The sequence below is a fragment of the Myodes glareolus genome, chromosome X (assembly GCF_982192425.1).
Source record: "Myodes glareolus chromosome X, mMyoGla1.1, whole genome shotgun sequence".
NCBI lineage: Eukaryota > Metazoa > Chordata > Mammalia > Rodentia > Cricetidae > Myodes > Myodes glareolus.
In genome coordinates, this window is record NC_142053.1 from 39,250,452 (window position 1) to 39,264,473 (window position 14,022).

The 14,022-nt window shown below is 50.0% G+C and overlaps 1 protein-coding gene across 6 annotated transcripts in view; it reads left to right on the forward strand.

The window, feature by feature from the left end:
• The first annotated feature begins 1,500 nt into the window (after positions 1 to 1,500).
• The window catches only part of Bcorl1 (BCL6 corepressor like 1), a 68,157-nt gene continuing 55,635 nt past the window's right edge, over positions 1,501 to 14,022 (forward strand). The window contains exons 1-3 of one of the 6 annotated variants that reach the window (XM_087902934.1): positions 1,501 to 1,619; positions 2,896 to 2,975; positions 9,980 to 10,076. The gene's annotated coding sequence lies outside the window, so the exon portion shown is untranslated. Of the gene's footprint in view, positions 1,620 to 2,199; positions 2,350 to 2,895; positions 2,976 to 3,810; positions 3,997 to 9,979; positions 10,077 to 14,022 lie in introns of those variants that run through there. The other 5 variants (XM_087902933.1, XM_087902936.1, XM_087902935.1 and 2 more) reach the window with 5 other exon arrangements.

The window sequence follows — 14,022 nt, forward strand, 5'->3', positions numbered from 1 at the left end:
ATGTGCACATTGCTGGCAATTAGTGTTAGGTTGGTGAGGACACGGGATATGGGTAACAGAACACCAGATTTTAGCCAAGAGCAAAGCCACCACAGCCTTAGTTAGGTGCTTTTATACTCATGCACCTCCCTTAGACCAGGTGAGGGAAACATAGCAGGCAAGTCTCAACTGCCATCTGTGAAATCTTTACCAGGCAAAGAAAAAACACTCACCCCTTAGTTTAGAGTTGGAACCTCTAGGCCTAGAGGGGTGGGAGTGGGGGGTGTATGTGGAGGGGGTAGGGAGAAGAGAAAAATATCAATCTTGTAGGGTTTTGTTTTAATTCAAATGATCCCCCAGTTTCCTTTGCATAGATAAATATATAGTAAATAATATCAATGTATCTGGACATAAAGATTATTTTTCCAGATTCTTGTTACATTATTTCACATTCTGTTTAGAATCCTCTAGGAACTGCTGGGCATCTCTCCTGATTCCCTCCGCGTTGAGACAAACTTTCAAAGTCCTCACCGCAAGCTCAGGGTTGGAGCTACTAAGAAACAACTTAAGACTGAAAACAAGCCGGCCAGCAGCAGCTTCATCTCCGTCGCTAAGCCTCTCTCCCTGGAGTTAAAGTCATCAGAGTTCGAAAGTGGACCACAAGCTTCCAAGCCCTTCAAGTGCCAGGGATGGCCTGCGATATAAACACAGGAAGGATTTATTCCCTCGGCTAAGCAGGCAGTCCTGAGGGTAAAGGGGAAGGGTCAGGGGGCTCAGATTGGTGGCTCGAGAGCCCAGGGGAAAAGCAAGCACACACGAAGTCCTTGGTACTCTTTTAGCCAGGCTTTTCTCTTTAAGACTTGCAAAGCTTCCCTCTTTATAGACCTTTCGTTCCCCTCCTTCCTCCCTCGGGTCTCCCCGCCAACCCAGATGCTTCCACACCCAAGCTAGGGATGTCCACTGAGGGTGACCCAAGGTTTTTGCAGCCTGGAAGGTTGCCACGAAGAGTGGGCCAAGCGGGAGTCGCGAGATGAGGCGATGAGACCAGGCATTTTCCTTTGCCTAGCACCTGTCCTGTCCCACTTCAGCGCCCTGGCTGGGGTTTCGCCTGTGCGCGGCCTGAGTTCTGGAGCGCGAGAACCACGCACGGAGGTCGCCAAGGGTGGGGGGCCGGAGGAAGGGCGGGGTGTCTGGCGGGGGCGTTCCCCTCAGGCAAGACCCCCGCCCTCCTACATAGACCGAGTCAAAAAACGGGGGGAGCGTGTTACATATAAAACCTGAGCGAAAAACGATCGCTCTCCGACCCCGAACGGCGTTGCGGCACCCCCCCTCCCTTCCTGGAGCAGAGGGCTGGCTGGGGAAGGTGGCTCAGTTCTTCCCCTGTGGCCAGTGCGGGGTCTGCGGCTGCCCGGCGAGGTTCCGGCTTCCCCGGGGCTGGTAGGGGGGAGCCCCGAGAACTGCAGGCCCGCCCCCTTCTTCCTCCTCCTTCCCCCCTCCTCCCCCACGTGTCCTCCCGGAGCCCAGCGGCCTGATCCCAGCACCCCCCTCCCCGCCACCTCCCTCCTACTCCCGCTTCGCCCGCTTCCCGGGCGGTGTGCAGAAGAGCAAAGTTGCGACAGCAGCCAGGGGGCTCTGCCCAGGTGAAGGGGGCGCTGTGACGGGGGCGGGAACGGCGTGGCCCTGCGGCGGGGGTTGGGGGGGGAGGATAAAGAAACTTGGTTTCCGCAGCCCCCACCCTGAGCGGGTTCGGATCTTGAGTGAACCGAGCCCTCGTGGAGACGCTGCAACGCCGCCAGAACCGAGGCCGGCACCCCGACCCGGACCGAGACCGGGACCGCGCGCTTGGGCGGGCTAGCGAGGGCAGGCAGGCCGGCACCCAGGCAAGGGCGGGGTGGGTGACCGGACACCGGACCGAACCACGGACTCCGGTGGCGTGGGCGCGGGCCGAACCCGGACCGGGCCGAATTGGGTGGCGAAGTAGGACGTGGATTCGGGGGGCGGGGCGCAGCGGGAGGGGGGAAAGCAGGCCTGGCCTGACTGGCCTGGCCGTGGGGGCGGGGGGCGAGTTCGGGGCACTTGCTGGGCTCTGGACCGAGCGCTAGGGCGGGGCGGCGCTAGGGGCTGGGCCCGACCGGCGAGGAGAGGGCGAGGGGAGGGAGAGCAGGGGGTGGAGTAGGGGCGTGGAGTTGCAAGCGGGGTCTGGCCTCGGCCGGGGGCGAAGGTAGATCTGCGGGGCCGAGAGCGGAGAGTGGGAGGCCCGAGGCAGCGCGGCGGCGGCGGCGAAGGCCAGCTTCCGCGGAGTTTGTGCCCGGGCTTCCCGGCTGGGCTTCGGCCGCCTTATGCGCACAAATGGGGTTAGGGGACTGACTGGTAAGCAACTCCCAGTGTTAGACGGTGGTCCGTGGCGATTCCCGGAAAACTGAGGCAAGACGCCGTCTGCAATATGCCGCACCCCCCACCCACCTCTTAGCATATGGATTCTGCTCTTCGGGGGCCGCGGACCCTCCCCAGCACAATCCTTTCACTCTTTGAGCACCTCTTCCGTCTCCTCCTCATCCTTGGCCATCTGAAGCTCCCAGGGGTATGCGTTTGAGGGGTGGAAGGCGTCGGGGGTTGCACTTTCCCTCCCTTGGGGGATAGTGTAGTTTGTATCATATTCGTGTGAGGTAACGTCGCTTGGCGTCGTGTGGACATTGGGGTTTAGATAATTTAACCCTCCCTTCCAAGCTCTTTGATGGCTTTTAAGGAAAAGGACGGATCCCTGGGTTTTCATGGCTAGAATGGGGTTTGAGGACTGGGATTTACTCTCAGCTCACTTCCACTGCCAGCCTCTTTGCTGTGAACCATTTCTGTGGGGACTCGAACGTGGAGGGTGGGATTACGGGAGCATTAACGTGCTTCTCTGTCTTCCTACAGGGTCGGCGTGGCGAAGGACAGCTAGTGTCAGAGGAAAAGTAGACACCAGTTCAACTCCGGTCGTCCCCACTATTACTTCGGTGAGGGGGACAACGCTAAGGGGATGCTGGTGGGTTGGGGCCCAGTATAAGAGTAGGGAGTAGGGGTGAGTTGTCGTCCCCAGAGGGATTCTTTCCTGGTGGGGAGAGAAAGGCGAGCCCCAGCTTCGGGGAGGGTTCCGGGGAAGGAGATGGAGGGTGGCGACGACGGGGGGGGGGGGTGCGGGAAGAATGGAAGAGTCACACCCTACTTGCAAGGGGAGCCTCCCTCGGGCTCCTGGGAAAAGGGGACTGAATACGTGTGCTCTGTGGTATCGGGGCAGGGGAGGTCTGGGGATGGTCCAAAGAGTGATTTGCACACTGGTTCTGCCACTAGTGGCCTGAGAAAGTCAGGTCGGGGCATAAGGTGGAGAACGTTGGAAGGAAGGCAGACAGCCAACCCCTCTGGCCTCAGCGCCCTGACCATCTCTCTTCCTCAACCTCCCTCTTGAGGGTCGTCGGGGTGGGGGGCGTGGAGCTCTTGGAGCCCCGCGGATTGCGTGCCTCCGCCTTTCTTGGGAGTCTATCTTTTTGCCCAGCTTGCTACAGCTACCACTGCCTCCCTCTCCGGAATCCGCTCGGTTCTCTCAGCGATCCCCTCCTCCTCCTCCTCTCCCCTCCCCTCCCAGTGTCACCGGGGCTGCTTGGCTCTGCCCCCTTCGCCGCCGCTCGCTCCCAGCTTTAGTCCCTCCCTCTCATGCTTGCTCCCTCCCTTCTCCTCCTCCTCCCCATCCCCCCCCGTGTAGGCAGCATTTTGGGAGTTGTAGTATCTTGCAGAGCTGGCTGGCGCCGCCCGCGAACAAGGCCGGACTCCACTTCCCGTCGAGCCCTGCGACCGGCACCCACTCCACCAGGCTTCGCTCACACACACAGACACACACACACACACCGCTCTCCCCCTCACTCTTTCGCTCGCCGCGGCGCTGCCAGTGTGTGGCTCTGTCTCTCCTCGGCTTTGCTGAGCCCTCCCTTCTTCCTCTCAGTTCCTAGAGTCCGACCGTCGCCGCCGTGAGAGAAGAAGGAGGTCGGTGGCGATAAGGGGCGGAGGGGGGCATCGGATCCCAGCAGTGTTAGGCGGGTGGTGGTTCAAAGAGGGTAAGAGGGAGCTCGGGTGGCGGCCTGAGCCTCCCTGCGGAGCCGACCCGGGAACAGGTGCGTCTTTTTTCTCTCTCCCCCAACCCCTCCACCCCTTTTGACTCCCCGGCTTTTTCGTATTCCCCCACCCGCTTCTTTCTATCCTAAGCCTTTCCCCAACCCTGTCCGTTCCTCTCCTCAACCTCTCCGCTTGCCCCCCGGGGGCGCCGTCCTCTCCGTGTCCCCGGACGTAGAGCTCCCTAGAGCTCTCTCTGTCCTCGCCCCTCCCTTCGGGACAGCTCCCCTCCACTTCCCACCTTCGTACCCCATCCCTGCCCTGCCCTATCCCCTTCTCGATCTCCTTCTCTTTTAGCCAGGTGAGACTTGTTCACCACGATCCAAGAGAGTCTTCCTCTCGGCTGGGCGGGGGTCTCCATGGAAACGGGGGTCGGTAGATACTGGTGGGGGGAACCATAGGAATTACCCCACTCCACAGAAAGGGAGGTGGAGGCTACGGTCTTGGAACTACCTGGCCCCAAACCCTGATCCAAGGATCCGACGATCCGAAGGGAACCTGGCCAATAGGGCAGGGCGAGAAAGGGCTTGTTATTTTTTTGGGGGGGTGTCCGTGATGAAGTCTTGAAGAGACCGGGAGAAAATGCCCTCCAACCTTAGAGGTGGAGGTGCGACGGGTGCTCTCTCAGGGTTGCTTTCTCCCCTGTTCTGGGGTGCAGGAACCGTAGGGTATGGGGGTACCCCTAGGTGGCGGCGGGGCCTGGGTTCGGGAGTGGGAGTGCTGTGATGGGGGCAGGGGCAATTATCCGAGTCCCTGGAAAAAAGGCGGGGGATGACTTCGGAGCGCCCAGGCTCCGCTGCCCTCGCTCTAGGGGCGGGGGCTACCGGGCCAGGCGAGGCGGAGAGGGTGCTCAAATTGAAGGAGGATGAGATGGGGGCAATTCATACTGGCCCCGGCAAGCCTGGTGGGAGACCCGGTTTGCAAGCCCTCAACCCGCTTCGCGCCAGGCCTGGAGGCAAGGGGTCTGAGAGGAAAGCCCAGGGCTGGAAAGGAGGGAGGCTCCGGTTACGGGGCCGAATTTCGGGATCAGGGGCAATCCCCTAGCCCTTGGAGAAGGAGGGAGAGGGATGGCCGCGAACCCCAGGGTTCCCCCACCCTGGTTCCTAAGGGGCGTGAGGAACAGACAGCAGGCCCAGCAGAGCTGGATTCGTGCAGACCGTGGCCGGGGAATGGGGGGGCTTAGTGGTGGTCTTCGGGGGGGGGGGGGAGTAGTCCGGCGGCGGGGCGGGCGGGCGGGGCGTGGGGCTCCGGCGGGCGGCGGGGCGGGGCCGGGGCGGCGCTGCTGCCGCTGCCGCCGCCGCTGCTGCTGCTCCTGCTGGGGCCGCCACCGCCGTTGCCGCCGCCGCCGCTTCTGGGCGGGGAACCGAGGCCAAAGAGAGTCCCGTGCCGGGGCAGAGGGCACAGGCGGCGCGCGGTGGGGAGGGGGCCTTTCCGCGGGCGGGGGCAGGCTGGGGGTGGAGTCCCCGACGGGGGGGGCGGTACGAGCCAGGACGACGACGACGAGGAGCCCCGGGGGCCCGGTGCGTGGAGAACGAGGTGCAGGGAGAAGGAAGGGGGGGTGGGTCCCGCGACGGGCCTCGTGGGCTTGGCTCCCGGAGGTTCGGTTTCGGGACGGAGCCCTGCAGGGGCGCCCGGAGGCCAGGAAAGGGATCGAGAGGTGAACTGGACGGTGGAGGGGGCCCTCCTCGCCAGGGTCCCGCGGAGAGGAAGGCTGGGCCAGAGGGACGTCCGGGCAAGGCTGGGAGGAGCCGGCCGCACCAAGGCTGGGGTTTTCGTGTTATGGAGGTGCAGGAGATTGTTGTACCGAAAGATGTGGTCGAGGGGAAAGGCGGGAGGCAAGCACGCTGCAAACCCAGGAGGCCCAGCACCACAGGCCGGTGGGGGTGCCCTTCTGTTCCTCTGAGCCTCCCCTCTCCTCGCTGTATTAGAAGCACTGTTTTTGTTGCATTGTTTTGAAATTTTCAAGGTTGCCTGATCAAACTGTCGACGTGGTGATACTTTCTCATTCTTGCTGTTTTCTAGAGTAGGCAGTAAGGACAGCCTTCACTTGGCGAGCATTCTTCTAGCCCAGCGTTTTGGGGCTTTTTGCATGAGTGTGGGAAGGGGGCCTGTAAAGCAAGTCAGAGATGAATACTTTCAAGGCGACTTGGAGGTCGTCCCCATGACACAGGGGTAAAGTACAGTTGCAAATAGCTTTGATCAGACTTCTGGGGTACACTTGAAGGCTTCAAGGGTTAGTTCCATGCTTCTTTCAACTTAGAAGACTATTTCTCAGAATCACACTGCAGAAACACTTCGTGGGAAAAGGAATGGGGCATGAATTTGGAGTTGGGAGTTGATTAGGTTCATAATAAAATTCCAAGGACGGAAGGGAGTTATCTTTTTTAGTGGCCATCTTGTGCTATTCTCTTTAGTCTGTACTGCCCTTGAGTGTTGGAATTGAGGGCCCTTTCTTACTGGGTCACTGTAGGTGGCATAACCAAGGATGTTTGGGCAGAGTTTTGGGGTATTCAAATTGAACTTGATGTCACCATGTGGTACTGAAGATGACAGTCTGCAGGAAGAAATTTACAAGATTCCACTGGGGATTAAATGAGATAATCCCATTCCAAGAGTCACCCAGAGGCTCCAAAAGGAAGTGAATGGTTGAAGAGGAACCTGTAAAATTTTGACAGGGTAGCGAAGGTAGCAGGAAAGACTGATGGAGCCATGAGGACTTAGTGAGTCAAGTTAAAAGAGTCTGAAGTTCCATGATATACTTGAGAACTGACATGGCCATGTTGTGTAGTTTATGAGGATATTGATAGCAGGTAATTTTTGCGCCTGAGGAAACTGTCTTGAGGTTTTTCTGGGAGATGAGAGCCACAGGTCTTAGCAGAGGCTTGCTGACACTGACTTTGTTTAAAAGGGATTTTCACATACACTTAAACACAGGCATTGAAAAGAGAGACGAGAGACGGGGGCGGGGTAGGGGGCGGGGGGGGAGGAGCTATGATATGGATTGGACTAATCAGGGGAAAGTCACTCTAAAACTGACTTTTAAAAGTCTGGCTCTTGTTGGGTGGTGGTGGTGGCGGCAAACGCCTTTACCCCAGCACTCAGGAGACAGAGGCAGGCAAATATCTGAGTTCAAGGTCAGCCTGGTCTACAGAGCAAGTTCCAGGATGGCCAATGCTACAGAGAAACCCTGTGTGTGTGTGTGTGGGGGGGTGATTCTCTTACCCGATTTGCAGGAAGTATATGTAAGTTTCTTTTTGTTCTGACTCTGAGATGAAGAGAACTAGATACCCACTTGATAGAGGAAAGGGAAAGGATGCAGAAGTCTGGATTAAATAAACTAGTTCTCTGAAACAGAGCAATAAGGAAGGCATGGTTAATTGTTGGGATAGGGCAAAGGAAAGTTAAGTGAGTCCTAGCCAGCTTTGCTGTTGAAGTCTGTACTGTTCAAAGTAGAGGGAAGTTCTAGAAGAAATAGGGGTGGCACCAAGGGCACTCTTAAGGATCTGGCTTTTTTTTTTTTTTTTGATTTGCCCAGGAGGAGGCCCAGGGAGAGGAGATCCTTTTCTTTCTCACTGGCTTAGAGGCTCTTGGTAAGCAAAGGAGCCATCTCAGTGGGTGTGTATGTGTGCCTTATTCATGATGCAGTCTACACAGGCAAGTAAATGCTTGGTAAAGGTGGCAGGGGATCTTATGACATGATTAATCTGCACTGTAAGCTTTAGGGAAGAGCTTTGCTGAGAGAAACAGAATCATAGGAGAAAAAGTTTTCTCACTAGAAAGAAGACCAAAGAAGTCAGAAAGAGGGTCGGTAGGGCAGTGAAAGGGGAAAGGAAGGTGTCTGTCACTGTTCCCATGTCAGGTCTAACTAAGGAGAAAGCAGTACCTTGAAATCTCTAGGGTAATATTTTCCAAAGAAAGTTTGAGGAACCCTTAAGGCTCTTTACACTTTAGTGCTAGAATTGCTGGAGCAAGAAAGAAGATCTTGGATAAAAATAGGGCTAGGGAGAAACTGGCATTTAGAGAGAAATATATTTTCCATAAAGAAGTAAAGGTAGTATACATGCTAAAAATGTAAAATGCACAATGTGGGCTGGGCGTATAGAGTGCTTGTCTAGCATGTGTGATGGCCTGCATGCAAGCCTCAGTGTTGAAACAGAAAAAAAAATCCACAATGTGAAAGAAAAGGAGAGTAATAAAGAGCCATAGGAGAGAAGCATTTAGATGCTGTATGGAACTGGTGTTGAGGAGTGTAAAAACTCACTTGTCATAGCCACTGCTATGGAAGAACCCAGGAAATGGGGTTGGGATTAAGCTGAAACATTTCTTCAGAGATCCTGATGAATATAAGGATTCTGTATGGGGAAAGGGAGTCTTGGTGTCAAGTAGAATGGAGAATAGGAGAAAGTGGGAATACACCAATTTTCCGAGTCTGTAAGTGGGAGGAATCCTAGATAGAAGGAGGTGAGTGATGGAAATTCCAGAGTGAAACAAACAGGAGAAAGAAGAGGGACCTGTGAGTCTTGGGTCAGAATTGGAGGGTGGAGTTAAGGGCATCAAGAAGAGAATCTAATCAGGATTTGACTGGACCACATTTACACTGGTTTGTGAATTCTAGGTGGAGCTGCCTGGGACTGATTGGGTTGGTTATTAGGTGCACAGAGCTTTTTCCCAGGGCCAGCTAGCCTCTGAGAAACCATGGCAGGAATCCCATGTTGAGTTTGGGTGGGAAAATGAGCACTAGAGGGGAACTGAGAGACTATGCAAGGTGAACATTGTTACTTAAGTAAGCTGAAAAGGGGGGAGAAAACACTGGCGGAGTATGTGAAGGAAAGGGGAGCAATTCGACCTGAGGGTTTTGTTTTTAAAGAAAGGAAATTTCTTAATGTTAGCATTGGAAATCAGTCTGAGTCTGTGTCTGCTTCAGTGTTTAGTGTCATAACAGTTAAGGAGGGAGGAAATAAGTAATCTACCTTTCTGTCACTAGGGGATTCCAGGGCAGTATTTTATATGATCTCTTACATGAGCTAGGCATTATTCATGCCAGTTTGTAAAATGTAGGAAATCATCCTCTTTCTAAATCATATCCCTTTCTGCTATTCATAACTTTAAAATGGTCTTTTATGTTGAAAATGTTTTTTAGTGAACGAAAGTTGTGTTCTGGTCAAGAGGAAAACTTAATCCCAATAAACTCTTGTAGTTTTCCTTTTTTTTTTTTTTTTTTTTTGTAAAGTGGTAGCAACTCTTTCCTCATAAAACATGTAAAAATGGGTCATTTAAGGAACAGGGAAGAAAAAAAAACTTCAGTGTATGTGGTGCGGGGTAGAGGAGAGGGAAAAGAACTTCAAGGGAAGAATACTTTAGACTTTACTTTTTTTTTTTTTTTTGTGAGACAGGGTCTATGTGGACCAGACTGTCCTTGAACTCACAGAGATCTGCCTGCCTGTGTCCCTACCTCCTAAGTGCTAGGATTAAAAGTGAACACTATTATGCCCAGCCTTTTTTTTTTTTTTAAGTAAACTGCAGGCCAGATGTAAGGTTGTATTTTTCCTGGATAAATTGTGATGAATTTAAAGATGCAGCTTGTTATTTGTAAAATGCTGTAATTTTAAGAATTAGGTAAGGCAAAGTGTGACTTCATTTGGAGTTAAAGAATTTGACTTGGGAAGGACTGAATTTTATGGAGCGGTAGCTTTGTGTTTGAGGCTTCTTTACTGCTAAGAAACAAAACCTCCCTACTTCATAGTGTTGGTTTCATTTAAGGGTACAGTAGAATTTTCTCAGTGAAGGGGTATGAGGACAATAAGATTTTTATTTTTCCAAGTTCTGTGAAATGTGTAATACACAAATATTATCCCAGGGAGAAGATGTACTGAATACTCGGATCTATGGGATGGTTGAATATATTTTCTCATGAAGAGTCTATGCTCAGTTGAACTTGGTTCTACCATGCCCAGGTGAGCTTGCGTCCTAATTAATTTACTGCTTTGGAGACAGACCTGTGTTAGAGTTCTTCCTTGTTCTTCAATTTCCTAGCACTATGGCAGGAAGCAAGTCACTAACTTTTTTGGGCCTCGGTGTTCTCATCTAGACAATGGAGATGATACTAATATCATAGGATGGTTAGAATTATGTAAGATAAAATGTATGTAGTAACTGTTAATGTACTTAATACATGGGATCTATTTTTTAACTTAAATTTCTTACTGTGTCTTATGATTGCTTACCATATACAGTGGCAGAGTGAGAACAAAAATTCATTCTGCTACCTCCCCCTCCTCGTATCTTAGCCCTTTGTCCTTTTTCTCTACAATCCGTTTTAATTATTATCCATTCAGCATTTACTACATGGTAGGAAGTAATACCTTAACTCATTGCTGCATCTACCTCTGAGGTGAATGTGGTAGTTTCTTTAACAGGTGTACCATGACACTACTTACTGTTTCAGGAGAGGAATTGAGGACTGTATACCCAGTTGAAACTTTAAGGGATCTTTTGGGCTGCAGGTAACCTTTATTTAAAAAAAAAAAGAATGGTCCAGTTGGTAAAGTGCTTACTGCTCAGGTATGAGACCCTGAATTCATTTCTTGTGGTTTTTTGTTTTTTTTGTTTTTTGTCGAGACAGGGTTTCTCTGTAGCTTTGGAGCCTGTCCTGGAACTAGCTCTTGTAGACCAGGCTGGCCTTGAACTCACAGAGATCTGCCTGCCTGCCTCTGCCTCCTGAATGCTGGGATTAAAGGCGTGCACCACCACCTCCTGAACCCTGAATTCATTTTTTAGTGCCCATGTAAAATGTGGGAATTGTGATGTGCCTGTAACCCTGAGGCTGGAGATGGAGAAACAATCAGATCTCTGGGTCTACCACTGACTTCTAGGTTCAGTGAAAGAATTTCTCCAAAAAAAAAAAAAAGAATAGAGTAGAGAGCAATTGAAGATGACATTTGGCATTGACCTTTGGACCTTAAACACATATGCATGTGTGGTGAATGTATGTGTATATGATATCACTTTTTATTTATTTATTCTTACATATCTGTATTGTCAAATAACCACTTTAAAGTATTTTTTAGAGATTTATTTGTTTTTATTTTATGTGTATGAGTGCTTGCCTAAATGTATGTGTGTGCACCACATGCATGCCAGGTGCTTATGGTATCAGAAGAGAACATCAGAATCCTTGGAACTGGATGTATAGATGGTTGTGAGGGATCATGTGGGTCCTCTGCAAGAGCAGAAAATCTTCTTAACAGCTGAACCATCTCTTCTCACCTTTTATTTGTTTTGAAATTTTATTTTATTTTTTCTTCTTTTATCACTAATTAAGAAAATGTGAAATTTTATTTTGTGTATATGCGTGTTTTGCCTGCATATATGTCTGTGCACTGCCTGCATGCCTGATGTCCTGGAATTGGAGGTAAAGACTGTTGTGAGCTGCCATGTAGGTGCTGGGTATCAATCCTGGGTCCTTTAGAAGAGCATCCAGTGCTCTTAGGAACTGAATCATCTCTCTAGTCCCCTTTATTTTATTTTTAATCGTGCTTAAGTGGTGTGTGTGTGTGTGTGTGTGTGTGTGTGTGCGTGTGTGTGTGTGCGTGTGTGTTGTTTGGGTATGTATATGTGAGTTCAGCTGCCCATGGAGGTCAGAGGTATCAAATTCCATGAAGCTACATGATGATGGTGGTACTGGGAACTTAGCTAGGATCCTCTGCGAGAACAATGCATACTCTTAACTACTTAGCCATGTCTCTAACCCAAAATACTGCATTCACTAAATGGTTATTGTGTTAAATTATGGCTGGTTAGACTTTCTAGCTGTCTCTGGCAATTCTATGAAAGCTGATAGAACCTGGAGCTGATGTGCTTCTATGATAAACATGCTCATCAATGATTGAATGGGAGAGAATAATGCTGAAGAAAGCACTGAGTTCCCCAAAACAAACTTCTGGGCAAAGGAAAAACAGTTGCCTTCAAAGTAGATCTCCTCTGTGCAGCTGGAATGGACTTTGGTGTCAACAATTGAGTCTCTGTTAGCTATGCCAATATAGGGAGAGGCCGATGACAGGCCAATTGAAAACAGCAGATTGGCTGACAAATTAACAATTTCTGTTTGACTTAGAAAACACATTGTTATTCTCTACCTATTCTCCTACCCCCTGAAATTTACCTGCCTATTTTCATTCTGTTTAGGCAAATATTATGGTTGTTCCCTGAACACACATCTATAAGTCACCTGGGTTTAAAAACTAGCTGTGGATCTATCACACTGAGATAGTTGCTTGTATTATTTTGCTTGGCACAATTTTATTTTAGTTCTGTGATTGTCTTTATTATAGAGATATAGCAGGAAGAAAGTTGATGTGAGAGCAAGGCAGTAAAAGGAATACTTCCATCTAGTGCTGTTTTGTTTTGTATATTGTGTGTGTATATACATATGCACATGTGTGTGTATATACGTATGCACATGTGTGTGTATATACGTATGCACATGTTTGTGCATGTGCATGACAGCTTGTAGTAGATGGCTCTCTCCTACCATGTGGGTCCCAGGGATCAAATTCAGGTCATAAGGTTTGGTGGCAAGTGCTTTAATCCATTGAGCCATTTCACTGGCCCTCTTTTGTCTTGTTTTATTTTTGAAACGAGGTCTCATTGTATTGTCTAGGCTAGTCTTGCACTTTGTGGGTTCAAGTGATCTTCCTGCCTCAGTCTCCTGACTATCGTTGACTATAGGCATGCACCATTATGCCAAACTTAACTAATATTTTCTCTCTGGGGTGCCTGATCTCTGTAAGATACAGAAAAGGTGGGGCTGGAGATATGGCTCAGTGGTTAAGAGCATCGGCTGCTCTTCCAGAGGTCCTGAGTTCAATTTCCAGCAACCACATGGTGGCTCACAACCATCTGTAATGATATCTGGTGCCCTCTTCTGGCGTGCGGGCATATATGGAGGCAGAATGTCGTATACATAATAATAATAATAATACAGAAAAGATTTGGTTTTCTCTGATAGTTTAGCAAGCTATTTATTGATCCCATGTCATGTGACTTATATCATGCTAGACCCTACTGGAATAGGGCCAGTAAACCTATGGATGGGTAGTAGAGTGAGTCATTATGGAATTTGAAATCCTTTGAGTAAATACTGTATAATAAAAGGGATAAAAATGAAACATAGATTCAGATGAATTATATACATGATCTATATGTAGTCAAAGCAGAGTCTCATCTCTGGTAAGAGAACTGAAAAAAAAATAACTTGATAGTGGTCTCTCCAAATATGTGTGTATGTGCATGATTTGGAGAGTTTTACAAAAGTGAAACTTGGAAGAGGAGGATTCCTCTTTCTATGGAAAAGTCTATGTCATAAATACAATATACTGATGGAGACATCAGAGGGCCACTGTCATAGTCTGTGAAAGGAAGGACATAGAAGCATTGCAAAAGTGATTCAGATCTTCATATTGGGAGTGTGAAAGATACAGTAAATGTTCTCAGGGTCCTGCTGAAGATCAAGATGGAGGAAAACCAACTCTTATTTTTTGATTAACAAAAATTAGAAGTCTCTCAAAATGTCTCTATTTGCATCGATATCTTGGTGAATTGGCTTTGCGTTTTAAAATGACTAATTTCACAATGTTGACTTAAGTTTTCTAGCTATCTGACAGGTAAAAGTTGTACAAAATCTTTTTAAAGATTTATTTTCTCTGTGTCTCTCTGTGTGTGTGTGCATGCATGCATGCATGCATGTACATGAATGCAGTGCCTGCAGAGGACAGAAGAGGGCACTGGACTCCCTTGCGATGCAGGTATCAGGCAGTTGTGAACCACTTGACATGTGTACTCAGAAAGGAACTCCAGTCCACTGGAAGATGACTGCTAAGCCATCTTCTAGCCCCAGTTGTA